Here is a 15,342-nt window from a genome sequence, read left to right as displayed (position 1 = left end):
TTGAACAGCGGGGGTGTGGGGGATATCAGACTGCGGGGGGGAGTGGAGCATAAGACAGGGGCGGTGGATTGGAGGGAGGGTAGATGCGGTCTCCAGCCATGGCCGGATATTGCAGCATTGGCCATGGCTGGATTGTAATATTTCACCAATTCTCATTGGTGAAATATTGATTAATGATTGAAAGTGAAACGTCACTTTCAACAGCTAATCAGAGCTATTGTAGGGGGGGGGGGGGGGGCAAAGCCAGCCCCCTAGGCTGAAGTACCACTCCCCCTGTCCCTGCAGGTCAGGTGAAATTAGATAACCCTTTCTCCTGACCTGCAGGGACGCAATCATTCTGTGACAGCATATGCGTCACAGGTCGGATTGGCACGGACTTTCATGACGCATATGCTGTGTCACAGGTCGGGAAGGGGTTAATGGCTGTTCTACATGAATTCGTCCTGTTTCCATATCCATGTGAATACTTTTCTGCCCAATGATGACAGAAGTATTCTCGGAGTGATATCTTTATTGGCTAACCAGAAAATACGTTTGCAGCTTTCAGAGAACAGTGACTCATAATCCTGCCTGAAGGAGCCACTGTGCTCTGAAAGCTGCAAACCTATTATTTTCTGGTTAGCCAATCACTCCTAGAATACTTCTGTCATCATTGGGCAGAAAAGTATTCACATCTATTTTTCTGGCTAACAATACAATTTGTTATTGTACATCCTGTTACATTAACACTTTGGTAGCAAAATATGCAAAAAAAAAAAAAACACCAAGAAGAACTACATGAATGTATTTGTAGTTGCTGTGCTTAACTGTTGGTCCAGGCAGTGTAGTAAATGCAGCTCTACAAGAGTCCACTGAAATGTTTAACCCTTATTGGTGTAGTATTGATGGTAGTGTGCACATTTTATAATTTGTCCATTATTCAAATGTGGTATCTATTGTTAAGAAAACAAGACAATCAGATAAGGATTCCTGTATTTGTAACACATGCTTAATGCTTTTCTGTAATAGTTAGTTGTAGAGGTTTCTGACAGACTTTATAACCCATTTAAGTGCTGTAGCAGCATCCTTGTGGAAAGTTGTACCCACTGACCACTTCTAGTTTAGCTGCTGCAAGTTTCTTTTGCATTGAACATTGAACCACCACAATATGATAATTGTAGTTGTAGACCAACCAATGCACTACTGCAGAAGAAAAAACAAGAAGCACGTTGTTAAAAAGTATTTATTAATACAGAGACTACATGTAGTATACAATCCTATGCCGTCCACCTTCACCCTAGATGGAAAAAAGTTATATAAAATTGATTAGTCCTGTCTCACAACATAACAAGTTTGTGAAAGTGATCAATTTGTCACATTAAAAACACTGTCAGTGTAAAGTGTCATTCCCAGCATTACAAGCTATTCATACGACTGGATGAGCAATAGTCATTGTTCCAGCAGTTCATTTATCATACAACTTTAGGAAGAGACTTAACACCTTCCAGACATGACAATGTTATGTGATATGTTGAGCCTGCATTGTAGATCGCAACCCAGGAGTCTTTCCTGGCAGATGGCTGTGTTACAGTCATTGCCTTCAACAGCCACAGGTGGAGCTCAATACAACTAGATCTTGACTTGTATAAAAGGAACCCCATTTTGTCTCCAAATACTATTACCGTAATTTGCAGGTCAATCGCACTAGTTTTGTCTAGCCACCAAGTACCAGAAGAAAGTTACTTTATTCTGCCCAAGAGTCACTAGCCTTCAGTCAGAGGTTAGCCTGTTGCAAGTTTAGTCCCAGCTCGCAGTACCAGGCCAAAGGTGTATGCTCAGGAATCTTTGAGTGTCAAGCTGCTTCCAGCTGCAGCTCAATGCTGTGACTGAAGCTGCTCATCTAGGCACATGTGAAGAGTGAAAGATGGCAACTGAGCAGAATGTTCAATTTCTCCTGAACCTGCAGATTAGAAAACCATTGGAAACAAATGCTCTTTAAATGCTACAATTTTACAACAGCATTTACAGAGCTCAAATCAAATTGCTTTGAGGTGGAAACCTGACTCAATCCACAGCAGATTCTGCCACCGACGAGCCCCATTCAGCAATGCAACTTCACATGTGGCATGACATGAGTAAATTGCCTCAGTCTGCGGTCCCTATTCACAACCAACAAAAGCCACATTGATAAACTTGAGTCTGTAAGATACAAATTATCTCCTCTATGAAAGACCACAGCACACACATGTAGTGCCCACAGTATCCCTAAGAGGATTATGATATTGGGTCACAGCGTTAAGGACAGTTGGTTTCCTGCCAGAAAAGCCCTCTTTGAAGTGACCACTAGGGCAGCATCCTTTATTCATACCTTCAGTAGTTGTACATTGAGCCTGTAATGATAGAAATATTAGGAATATTAGGATTAAGTGTAGGTCATTTTAACAGAGAAAAAGCCTCAAAGGGTTAGCAGTGTTATCCTTCAGAAGGGACTGTGCAAGTCTTCTGAAGTGTTACTTTATGGTCATGTCCACAGCAGACTACAAATCAGTTATAGCTGCTTTGGTAATGACCAGAGTTTGTAGCCACTTAAAGCTTGCCGATTCCCAACCAGCAATATACTAGGAATTTTAGCCATCAATAATGTAACTGCAGCGTTTAGCAATAAAATGTGTAATATTTACCTGATAGAAGGAAATACTGTCAGAAATCTGCAAGTAAAGCAACAGGTTAGTTCTGAAAGTTGGCAAATTACATTGAAGTATTGTCTCAGCATAATACCAGGTTTACAAGCACAAAAGGCCTGAAAACCAATGATGCCACTTGCTGATTTACTATTGCACTGGTTATTGAACACCACAACAGTGAGAGCCATTGGGTGCAGATACCATACAGTGCATGAGAGAACTGAATGGCACTCACCTCAAGCCCAGATTTTTAGGAACAGTGGTCCCAAAACTGTAGGAAAACACAAAACAAAAAAAAAAACAGGTCTACATAAATATTTTTGTAATCGCAGGAGAGTTCTGAATCATCTTTTTGTCCCGATTTCAAAAGATGCATCTTAGTTTCTGTAGCATGTATAGTTTCCATGGAGCAGCATTGTTTTAAGGTATAGGAAATACTGGTGACAAGAACAGTAATTTACATATTAGAAAAAAGCTTCACCTTACAAAACAGTTTATTCAAAATAAATTATGTATGAAAAATAGAAAGCAAAGAATGAGCAGAAGTTAAGTGCTTAACATTAGACTGCAGTGGATACGATTTTTCAGGGTTGTCCCTATATAACATCCAACAGTAATCTGGTAGTGATGTCCCATTACTTTGATGTCCTGGTGAAGTTTAGAACTGATTTTACTGGAGGTAATCTGGTAGAGAACTATATACAGTTGTGAGGTAGATGGGTCAGCCTATTCCTTACAGATGAACATTTGCAGACAGGCAGTTTCTCAGTGTGATATTGGCTGCTTTCAGGTTCTCTGGAGACCCTCAGTTACACCTTAGTGGCTGAGCTGTTTTCTTCCTCCTGAGGTGACTTGCCCTCCCACAAATGCAGTGAAAATCCTCACAATGGCAGCTGTCAGCTGCCTTCACTTCTATCTCCCTATGGCAGGGCTCAGATCCCTGTAAAGGTCTGTCTCCTGTCAGATATACAAAAAAAGTTGCACTCTTAGGCATGTTCACACCATCCTTTTTTTCATGCGGAATCGCCGCGATTTTCCTGCTGCGGGTCTGCAGCCGTTTTCATTGTAATGTACCCTATGGAAAACAGGAACTGCTGTGCCCACATTGTGGAAAATCACGAAAAAAGCCGCGCTGAATAGCTGTGGTAAAAAAGTAGTACCATGTCACTTCTTTTTGCGGAACTGCAGCGGTTCTGCACCCATAGACCTCCATTGTGAGGTCAAACCCGCAGTAAAACCCGCAGATGAAAAAAAAATATCTGCGGGTTTGTGGTGCAGAACCGCTGCAGTGTGGCTGCCCCCCCGTGCCACAATCCCACCCCCCCCATGCTCCGACGCCCTTCCCGTGCCCTCATCTCCCCCTTATACTTACCCCGGCCTCCCGGTGTCCATCCGGCCGTCTTCTCCCTGGCCGCTGCCATCTTGCAAAATGGCGGGCGCATCCGCAGTGCGCCCGCCGAATCTGCCGGCCGGCAGATTCGTTACAAAGTGCATTTTGATCACTGAGATAACCTCTCAGTGATCAAAATAAAAAAAATAGTAAATGACAACCCCCCCCTATAGGTAGGGACAATAAAAAAAAAAAATTAAGAATTTTTTTTTTTCACTAATGTTAGAATAGGGTTAGGGGTAGGGCATTTTCAGCCATTTTAACCCTAAAAAACTTCCTAGAAAACACAGACTCTGCATAGAAAACTGCATAAAAAAACGCATCAAAAGAAAAACCTGTGTTTTCTGCCAAGAGCTGCGGTTTTTAGTCCTGAAAAAAAAAAAAAAGGAGGGAAATCAGGAACGTGTGAACATAGCCTTATCGTGCCAAAGCTTTTCAAATATGAAATATATGAAATATGAATAGCAAAATGGCTTTTTGAACATTAGGAAAAATATTTGAGAGAGGCTTTTCACAGAATTTGGCCAGATAGTGTGAGCCCATCAATCGATTTATATTGTATATGGAGGTAGCTGCTCCTGGTATGCACCTATTCACACTAGTTTGGATGTGCCAGTCGTTTGTCATTTTTATGTTAGCTTACTGACTGAGCACTCCTCCCTTCACCATGTGGTTTTTAATTACATCTATTCACATTTGGTTAAGGCCAACCCATATGTAGGCTTTACTGAGAGAGGTGTCCATATTCACCCAAGCATACAGACATTAGCTTTCGGTAAGTGTTCACATTTGGACAGGGACCCATCAGATTAATGAGACCACCTTGATGATGGTTGATGGGCTCACACTATTTAGCTGAATTCTGTGCAAAGTGTCTCACAAATCTCTTTACTAATGTTCAAAAAGCCATTTTGCTATTCATATTTCACGTATTTCATATTGGACATGCTTTGGCACGGAGTGAAACCTTTTCTTGTATATGGAGGTAGCTGTTCTTTGGTACGCACCTATTAACACTAGTTTGGATGTGCCAGTCGTTTGTCTGTCAGTCTCACAAACCAGACCTCGTTGCCATCACCATCCTTTTCTGACTCAAATCTTACCGCTTCAGTTAGCTCTTCCTCATAACATGTGACTTTCCAAGAAGCAGTCATTGGTTGCTTGTCCTGTCAATACTCCTTCCCATTGAACCATTACTGATGTTGTCCCTATAAGAATATTCACAATCAAGACAAGCAAAGAAATTGTAACGAAAGACAACATTTCTGCATTTTCAATATAACAAAAATACTTCCCAGAAACTATGTGATGGAGCAAAACTAAGCATATTTTTGGACTCAGCACAGACTCCATAAAACAGACCCATTACCTTTGCCGATATTTGTGTCGATAATGAATTTTATTAACTGGCAAACGAGTGCACTGATGAGTAGCACCACTCCATGCAACCAGTACTTCATGTCAGTTCTGGTCAGATTTACATGCTTTGTTCACACTTTGGTCACACAGCAGTTGAACTGAAAAATCATCACTTGAACTGAAGGCCAGTAAACATTTATTCCCATTGTATGTTACAAGTTTCTAGGGTATTGTGACAATACTCACTGAAAGCGGCTTTGCCAATTTCAGCTCCCACATGCTGCCCAGCTACACATCAGCTCCAGATGCATTCATCTAGAAGACAAAGCGCGCATTAACGCCATGACAAACACCCCCACCACAAGTTCACATGACGAAACAAGTGTTATGCAGTTAATAACCTACTAATATTTTAGCAGGCAAAGCTAACTGCAACTTTTATCTATGAGGCGTTTCCAACGATATGAGAATACAACAACCCCCAATCGGGATAGACCTCAACTCACTTCAGAATATGGTCATGAAAATTTAGTTGGGATTAGATTTACGCAGCCTTAAAGGGAAGGTGCCACCAGTTTTCTTGTATTTTGTTTTTTGTGAAATTAAGCTTAAAATAGTAATTAAAATGTATTAATGCAATGTTTGCACTGTTTGCAAACATTTCTATATGAAATTATATATTTTTCTACAAATACACATATTTACCACTAGGGGGAGCATTTTCCGTTTTAGACCTCAAGCAGCTATAGTAAGATTTAGCAGCTCTGCCCCAGGGATATTAGACCACCCAAAAGGGGAGGGAAATGGTGATGTCAGCAGTTACTGCCCCAACAGTAAGAATGAAGAGCAGCATCACAGGGCAGCACCATTTTGTGTGTGACTGCCCTGTGACCTGCCATCACCAGCAGTTACTACATCAGAGTGACAGCTCGTATATGTGACAGCTCGTGTATATATGCAGCATGTATGCAGCACGCACGCACGCATGTATGCAGCACGCACGTATGCAGCACGCACGTATGCACGCACGTATGCAGCACGCACGTATGCACGTATGCAGCACGCACGTATGCAGCACGCACGCATGTATGTATGCAGCATGCACGCATGTAGCATATATGGAGTATTTTTTTTTTTTTTCATTCAACACATTAGCCGGATGATGGGACTATTACTGTCCCATAATTGGCTAATGTGTCAATCACTGTCATTGTAGCAGGCATCGTCCGATGGGACTTGTAGTCCCATCGGACGATGCTTGCACACACGCATAGAGACACCCCCCCCCCCCACGCTGCACAGAGCCCCACCCCACGCCGCACAGAGGGAGAGCGACACAGGGGGTGAGTGCAGTTTACTGGAGATCACTGGGATTGTGGGGAGGCGGAGACAGCAGAGGGAAGCACACAGGGCAGAGTGTGAGAGCAGAGGATGTCTGCCCAGAACCTGCAGTGCCTGGAGTACAGAGGAGCAGTGAGAGCTTCTGTCCTGAGAGAGCAAGTGGAGCTCAACAAATAGCACAGGACTATAATAAAATGGCAGCTAGTCACACCTACAGCAGTGAGTTGTTCAGCCCACAGAGGCGTGCCCAGCTCACTGCTAATGCTGCTGCAGTGTTACAGATAGGAGATAATAGACCGGCTCGGACCCTATGTCCATGGGGTGCCGTAATCTGACACGGATAGTGCCCTGCTACAGCTGCAAAACCAAGATGTCAGCCCCCAGTGCATTCTTTCTACTCATAACACACGGAATCTGTTTTACATGCATTCAAATCTGGGTTATAACAGCATGTTATGCTACATTACATTGATTAATTAATGATCTACAAACACTGTACCTTCCCTTTAATCTCACCACAATATCCAGTAGTGCACAGACAAAAACCACCACTTACCGACATTGGGTGTAATAAAATGCCGATGTCAGTATCCCCCTTGATGTGGGCTCCAGCGGCGAGCCCACATCTTATCCAGGACAGGTGTTTTTAACAGCTGACATGTGCCCACAATACTCATGGGTGGAATCATGATCCACCCACGGCTATTAACTAGTTAAATGCAGCTGTCAAACTGACAGCGACATTTAAATTGTGCTTCTGGCAATTGTGCAGGAAAAAAAAAAACACACCGGTGATTAGTCATGTGATTGGGGGTCATTGGTTTGTCAGCATGACAACCAGAAGTCTCATGGAGACTTCTATGGTTGTCAGTGCCAGATTGCCTTAAGTGCCAACCAGTGATCGACGTGCATACCAAGTCAGTAATTCAGATACATAGAGGCCAACTGATCGCCTCTCTGTAGCTTAGCCGATCGGGATATGGTAGCTTTTAGTCTCCTATGGAGACCATTGAAGCATGCCAAAAGTTAAAGAAAAATGCACACCTTTTGCCCCATTCAAAATAAGAGTTGCTGTATTCAGAATTGCCCGATCAATATAAAAGGATTAACCTGATCGCTAAACAGCGTAGCTATAAAAAAAAAAAAAGTTAGAATTATGCTTTTTGGTTGCCACAATGTTGCATTGAAATGCAATAAACGGCGATCAAAAGATTGTATCTACACTAAATTTTTTTCTTCCTTAGCAAACTTTGGAATTTTTTTTTACACCACTTAAGAAAAAAAAAGAAAAAAAAAAAAGAAAAAGGAACCTAGACATGTTTGGCGTCTATGAACTTGTACTGACCTGGAGAATCATAATGGCAGGTCAGCTTTAGCATTTTATGAACTTCGCAAAAAAGCCAAACAAAAAACAAGTGTGGGATTGCAACTTTTTGCAATTTCACTGCATGTGGATTTTCCCCCCCCAGTATTCTAGTACACAACATGGTAAAACCAGTGGCGACGTTCAAAAGTACAACTCGTCCCACAAAAAATAAGCCCTCACATGGCCATATTGAGGGATAAATAAAGTTACGGCTCTGGGAAGGAAGGGAGTGGAAAAGGAAAATAGCTCTGGCCATGAAGGGGTTAAAGTCAACCTATGGAACATACCTAACCTATTAATATGAGCATACAGGTAATAGAAATGTTACACTAGTGTTATCTGTATGCCTCATTTGGTCTTGTGGTGGCTAAATGTTATCTCTTTATGCTAATGATTTCTTCAAGGCTTCGATGCCTGGAGGAAATCCCTGCCCTCACTGTAATACTACTCCCCTCCCATTAATTTCAGTTATGGATCCAGAATCCTGTGTAGAAAACTAGCAGAACTATTCCTACCACTGTCAGAGAAAGTCAGCAGCTAGGGTCAGACCAGACTACACCACCCATCATTTTGACAAAATAACCTTATAAAGAAGACCACTTCCTCAGTCTAAACTCATTTCATTTTACCTTTATGTCCATCAGCTTGGTCACATGGTACCTTAAAAACAAAAAAAAAACCCAGACATTTAAATTTGATAAGCGCAAGCTATTTTTTTTTAATTACAAATGAGAAAAAAAAAAAAAAACTGTTCAGAAAATCCTTATGTCAGTCACCCTAAATCAGAGCAGTTGAACATAGTTAATCATCAGAACAGTCAGACAAGCTGCAGTGGCATAAAACTTGGCTTTAACAAGGGACAGTCACCACAGAATTATTGTTTTAACCAAGGACAAGTGCTTGGCGTTTCATAACAGAGCCAATCATTTACATACACCATCCCACCTGCTTGTCTCGCCTTAATTGACAGTTCCAGAGAAGGGCACAGATGGATGCACTTAAATGGCCACAACATGATACACTGAGCACCTGTATTTGATTTGAACAGTCACTGTGCAGAGGGTCCCTTTAAAACAATCACCATCTTAAAAGGTGTTGTCAAGCTGAGAAATAGGTCACCACCACAGCCAGCAGCTTCATGCCCATCTGGCCAAGTTGCCAGATCATGGAATAAGTGACACTGTATTCAAGAGAACACATTTCAAGTTTAGTTTTGACAACACTTAGAACAGCCATCATATCTAAACTTATAATACTTATAATATTAAGTCCATTACCTCAGTCACTTGACAACTGCACCTATGAGAAAAAAAAAATTATATAGGTCAACAAAAGCAACAAGCTCAGAACTGCTGGTCTACAAGCCTCAAACAGTAGCTAGACAAATATTTTGATATGAAAGTAGTGTGACTCAAGCCAGAGTAAGAGACTAACATGTTTTGTACGCATCTTAATCTTGTTTAAAGCATTTGCCCTCATTGTCTTCTACAGGTTGCACACCCCATACATCGGCAGTATGGTGGCTCAGTGGTTAGCATTGCAGCGCTAGAGTCCAGGGTTCAAATCCCACCAAGGACAACACCTGCAAGGAGTTTGTATGTTCTCTCCGTGTTTGCGTGGGTCTCCTCCGGTTTCCTCCCACATTCCAAAGAAATACTGATAGGAAATTGATAGATTGTGAGCCCCATTGGGGACAGTGATGATGTGTGCAAACTGGAAAACACTAGAATAATAATATTATACATCTCCTCATTCCTCCATGCTAGGTAATGACTGCTCCTGCCTAGATGCAGCAGCATTGTTGTGTTGCTGGCCTGATCTGTAGGTGCAGAGAGACACTATATGAGAGCTTTGCTTTCTGAAGAATTAAACTCCTTTCACACATCAGTTTTGCCGTCAGTCACAATCTGAAGTTGCCCGAGTAGGACTATGGTACTTTTCACAGGTTGTCTGGACTTTAATACAGATTTGTAGCCTCTGACTGCAGACTAGTGAATCCACACACTGCAGGAACTGTGACGATTCAAACACCAGAATGCACTCATGGGATTGTAAGGAGATTTGCGCACTTCCAGTCACACCCATATAGTCAGAAAGCAGTATGTATAGCACATACTTGTGGTCCCATGACTGCCTGCTCCCAGACCAGAGAATCCACAAGTCTGGAGTCAGTGACTTTAGACAATTAAAAAAAAAAAAGCTAAAATAGTTGAAAGTAGTGACAAATGACTAAACATATGCACAGTGTCATTAATACATTCCTGTGCAAGGTTCATCTCCTGCAAGAGTTTTGCCAGGTGAACTGCCTTAAAGCCATGTACATTCTCCAATCAATTCTTTATCTTTTAATATGTCTGGTAACCTTAGAGTCCATACATAGAAGTACAGAAAATTGATGTCCCTTCCCATAAGTAACACAACTCCTACAAGTTAAGTAGTTGTGGGTTGCAAGAGAAGGTTTTACTCTTAGCATTTCTGTTGTGTTTGTACCTAGAAAGTGGCCAAACAAAAGAAAGGAAATGCTTTCAAACATTTCAGCAGTGTATTGCCAAAATATTGCAGCATGCACTATAATTTTTATTTTATTTTATAGGTTGTGCACCATACAAGCCATCCACCATGCTGCATTAGGAGAAACTTAAGGCCCCTTCACACTCAGCGATGCTGCAGCGATACCGACAACGATGTCGATCGCTGCAGGGTTGCTGTTTGGTCGCTGGAGAGCTGTCACACAGACAGCTCTCCAGCGACCAACGATCACGAGGTCACCGGGTAACCAGGGTAAACATCGGGTTACTAAGCGCAGGGCTGCGCTTAGTAACCCGATGTTTACCCTGGTTACCAGCGTAAAAGTAAAAAAACAAACACTACATACTTACCTACCGCTGTCTGTCCCCGGCGCTCTGCTTCTCTGCACTCCTCCTGCACTGGCTGTGAGCACAGCGGCCGGAAAGCAGAGTGGTGACGTCACCGCTCTGCTTTCCGGCTGACCGACGCTCACAGCCAGTACAGGAGGAGTGCAGAGAAGCAGAGCGCCGGGGACAGACAGCGGTAGGTAAGTATGTAGTGTTTGTTTTACTTTTACGCTGGTAACCAGGGTAAACATCGGGCTACTAAGCGTGGCCCTGTGCTTAGTAACCCGATGTTTACCCTGGTTACCAGTGAAGACATCGCTGGATCGGTGTCACACGCCGATCCAGCAATGTCTGCAGGGAGTCCAGCGACGAAATAAAGTTCTGGACTTTCCTCAGCGACCAACGATCTCCCATTTTATACCCATGGCATTGCAGGCTGTGTGGAAATTTGCTCTACATACTAAGGTGATAGGCCTTAGGATGCATTAAAAAGTATTACTATATAATGATGTTTCAGCTTATGTCCCAGACTCCTGCTGGTGACTGCTTCAACATCAGCTCTTTCAAGGAGACAAAAGCTGAGTGATAAAGGAGAGCAGTGTTAAGTATGGAGTGGGGACAAGGCTGAAGTTGGTTTCTCAGCAATTTTTTATTTTCTGTTTATTATAGATTTAACAAATAAGCATCACAATAATATACAATGCAGCTAGCCCTGATGTGAATACTTTTAATTAACTTTGTGACACCAAGTACACAGATAGTGATGCCCTGCATCAAATTATTTTTATTTATATAGCACCATTGATTCCATGGTGCTGTACATGAGAAGGGGTTACAAACAAGTTACAAATATTACATACAGTAAACAAACTAACAATGACGGACTGATACAGAGGGGCGAGGACCCTGCCCTTGCGGGCTTACATTCTACAGGATTATGGGCAAGGAAATCCAGGTCCCTACAGCCTGGCCCAAATAGGTTCTGGGCATCAGAATTGGCATCAAAGTGGGCAAACAGCCCATTTTCACAGATTTGAATAAGTAAATTATGTTTGTAAGTGGTTAAATGACATCTGTGTATTCTTAGTGAGAGATCAGTGGCCCAAAGTCATTTAACCCCTTAAAAACATCAGTTACTTATTCAAATGGCTATCCACTTTGATGCCAGTTCTGATGTCCAGAACCCATTTGGGCCAGGCTGGAAGAGACCCGGCTTTGTTATGCATTGTGATAGTGGCCCAAAGTCATTTAACCCTTTGACTAATGCCCTTCGTTGCCCACTTTGATGCTTATTTTTATAGTTTTTGTAGCGGTTTGTAAGTATTCACATCAGGGCACCTCGCTGCATTGTATGTTATTATTGTGATGCTTTTTATTTATAAACCTATAAAAAAAAAATAAATGAAAAAAATCGCCGAAGAAACTAACGAATAAGAAACTTCAACCTCTTAGGGATGGGTGGGAGAAGTGTCTGGGGGTACCCAGGAAGCGTTCTAGGGTTCCAAACCTGAAATTGGACAGTGACTTATAGCATATGCTCCTGTCCAGACATGCCTTTCCAGGATGCCGATACCAACTTCCATTAGATGCATCAGTTTAGCATGAAGGAAATGCACATGCTACAGTGCTCACTTGAGGAGGTGGGTAGAGGCAGTTCACAAAAATGAAGATGTTCACAGTGGTTTGCCATGTGAAACACATGAAGCTATATGCACTCCTCTGTGGTGTGCGCTTGCATCAGCTGGAAGTGGCCACCATTCTAGATGCACAACTCCGTCTGAGCAAATACAGACAATTAAGGCCAGTGATTGATGGGAAGGGCATAGAGCTTGTGTTCTAACATCTTATCCCACACCACCCCAAGGTACAGTTGTACTACTAGAGAACATTTAGGAGTAGGCAATGTGACAATTCATTACAGCAGTAAATGAAAGGTTTAATATGGCCAGAGCCGACCACTGATAAGCCTGTCACCTGTAGGGAGAGTCCTCACCAGATCAGGGCGCATCATCCAGCGGAAAGCACATGGCGGCACATACTGGGCATGGACACCTGAGGGATAGAAACAGAAGCAGCTGTGACAACCACCGATGTTACAGACTGTACACCCACATGGCGGCCATCTAACCAAGTCCTAGGCAGTGCCACACAGCGCCCCCAGTGGTGGGACATGTACCAGGTCTCATTGTCATCACTGCAATACACATTACATGATGGAAGCAAAACCTGCCCGTCCGTATTGCCTCGCTGTACACTAGAGACACGTCATGGGAGACTGCGCCCCATCTGTAGCCAGGCTGCAGCAACCACACAACGGCCCTCGTGTGAAAGGGACACAGACAGATGCGCTCGTACACTGAACATTACCTCTCCTCAGCAGGTCGACAAATGAGAGAGAGCATGGCGTGTGAGGGACATTTATAGGGCGAGCTCCGCAATCATGACGTCGTAATCTCGCGAGATTTATCAAGCGGCAAATGAAATAACGCGAGAATAAGCTACCGCTTCTACACCAGAGGCAGGTAGTGACGTCACTGCCAGGCGTTTAGGTGGCAGATATGACACACATAGCTATGGAGGCGTGGTCCTCCGCACTAAGCCGCTCCCGGCCTCCATGGCCGCTTCTGTGAGGGAAAGTTACACGTGGAGCACGTCATCTCACAACAAGCCCCCAAAGCTAGGCAGCGCTCATGACTGTGCCCCCTATTAGTCTCTATAGTTGTGTCGCAAGGGGAAGAAAATGTCTTGCTTTCCCTTTCTTCATTGTCACTTTTCTTTTTGGTTCTGTGGTATTCCTTACCTTTTTTTTTTTTTTTTAAACCAAATTCTTCAAAATGGCGCACGCACTTCATGAATTCTGTGCAAATTAAAAACAAAACAAAATATATGTTTTTGGTTTTAATATTTTTGTGCAAAAAGTTATAGCAAAACATATGGGGCCCACATCAAACAAACTGACAGGGCTGACTGAATTATATTTGTGACTTTTTAGGCCGCCGTCACACTTGCGAGTTTTACGGACGTAAGAGCGCAGAAAATACGTCCGTAAAACTTGCAAAACAAACGGCACAATTATTCTCTATGCCTCTGCTCCTATCTGCCGTATTAAACTGATCAGTATTATACGGCTTTCTACGGCCGTAGAAAATCACAGCATGCTGCGTTTGTCACCGTACTGCGCAAGAAATACGCCAATGAAAGTCTATGGAAGCGTGAAAAATACGGATTACACACAGACCAGCAATGTGACTTGCGAGAAATACGCAGCGGTGTTAGAGAGAAAAGCCGGCAATTCAGGGCGGTGTACAGTAAAATCACACTGACAGCTTACAGTAGAATAGGTAGAATAAATGTGTACACATAGAATAGGTATATATATATATATATGTCAGTGAGACACATATATGTATATATATTAATATTTCTTCCAGCGCGAGATAGCTTTAATTCAATTACCGGCTTTTGCTATCTCCTTCCTAAACCCGACATGATATGAGACATGGTTTACATACAGTAAACCATCTCATATCCCCCTTTTTTTTGCATATTCCACACTACTAATGTCAGTAGTGTGTCTATGCAAAATTTGGCCGTTCTATCTACTAAATTAAAGGGTTAAATGGCGGAAAAAATTGGCGTGGGCTCCCACGCAATTTTCTCCGCCAGAGTAGTAAAGCCAGTGACTGAGGGCAGATATTAATAGCCTGGAGAGGGTCCATGGTTATTGGCCCCCCCCCCTGGCTAGAAAGCTCCCTGGCTCGAGTTCATATGAGGACAACCAGCAGAGGGCGCCCTCTTATGAACTCGAGCCTGGGAGCTTTCTAGGAAAATTCCCACGATCTAGGAACAACCAGCAGAGGGCGCCTCACCGCAAATGAAGGTAAATATAGGTCATTGACCTACTTTACCTTCATTCCCCGGGGTTTTGCAGCCACGAACAACATTGCATTAGCAAAGCTCGTGGCTGCAAAATATTTTAACCCCTTCAGATGGATTTACAATGTTGGACTTTACAGATCTGCAGAAGGTAAGGATATTGTTGGTTTATTATGTTTTTTTTTTGTTACAGAACGAGGGTCTTCAGTGATTGGATTGGGCATTGAATAAAATATTACAACAACCTTTGTTTTTATTTCATTAAAATAATTTTTAATAATGTGTTTGTGTATTTTTTTAACCCTTTACTAGCATTGGATTAATAATGGATAGGTGTCATAATTGACGCCTCTCCATTATTAATCTGGCTTAATGTCACCTTACAATAGCAAGGTGGCATTAACCCTTCATTACCCCATATCCCACCGCTACACGGGAATGGGAAGAGAGTGGCCAAGTGCCAGAATAGGCGCATCTTCCAGATGTGCCTTT

General features: G+C 42.7%; 1 long non-coding RNA gene and 4 other non-coding genes across 6 annotated transcripts; all 5 read right to left on the bottom strand.

Moving 5' to 3' along the window:
* Window positions 1-1,204: 1,204 nt before the first annotated feature.
* LOC138670256 (uncharacterized) lies at window positions 1,205-13,407 on the bottom strand. 2 transcript variants are annotated; one of them, XR_011319316.1, is made up of 10 exons: window positions 13,342-13,407; window positions 12,949-13,026; window positions 9,397-9,418; window positions 8,749-8,779; window positions 5,659-5,727; window positions 5,157-5,261; window positions 2,899-2,934; window positions 2,661-2,687; window positions 2,348-2,369; window positions 1,205-1,276 (listed from the first exon to the last, which is right to left on the bottom strand). It is a non-coding gene; the product is annotated as an uncharacterized lncRNA (long non-coding RNA). The 2 variants fall into 2 exon arrangements; XR_011319315.1 differs by having other exon boundaries at window positions 12,968-13,026; window positions 13,342-13,405.
* LOC138673249 (small nucleolar RNA SNORA8) lies at window positions 2,739-2,875 on the bottom strand. Its single transcript, XR_011319904.1, has one exon. It is a non-coding gene; the product is annotated as a small nucleolar RNA SNORA8 (small nucleolar RNA).
* Window positions 5,793-5,914, bottom strand: LOC138673259 (small nucleolar RNA SNORA18). The gene has a single exon (XR_011319913.1). It is a non-coding gene; the product is annotated as a small nucleolar RNA SNORA18 (small nucleolar RNA).
* On the bottom strand, window positions 10,514-10,643 carry LOC138673265 (small nucleolar RNA SNORA40). The gene has a single exon (XR_011319919.1). It is a non-coding gene; the product is annotated as a small nucleolar RNA SNORA40 (small nucleolar RNA).
* On the bottom strand, window positions 13,143-13,273 carry LOC138673254 (small nucleolar RNA SNORA1). The gene has a single exon (XR_011319908.1). It is a non-coding gene; the product is annotated as a small nucleolar RNA SNORA1 (small nucleolar RNA).
* Window positions 13,408-15,342: the final 1,935 nt, after the last annotated feature.

Source organism: Ranitomeya imitator, chromosome 3 (genome assembly GCF_032444005.1).
Source record: "Ranitomeya imitator isolate aRanImi1 chromosome 3, aRanImi1.pri, whole genome shotgun sequence".
Classification (NCBI taxonomy): Eukaryota; Metazoa; Chordata; class Amphibia; order Anura; family Dendrobatidae; genus Ranitomeya; species Ranitomeya imitator.
Note: the sequence above shows the minus strand (reverse complement) of the source record. Positions and strands in the feature narration are given on the sequence as shown.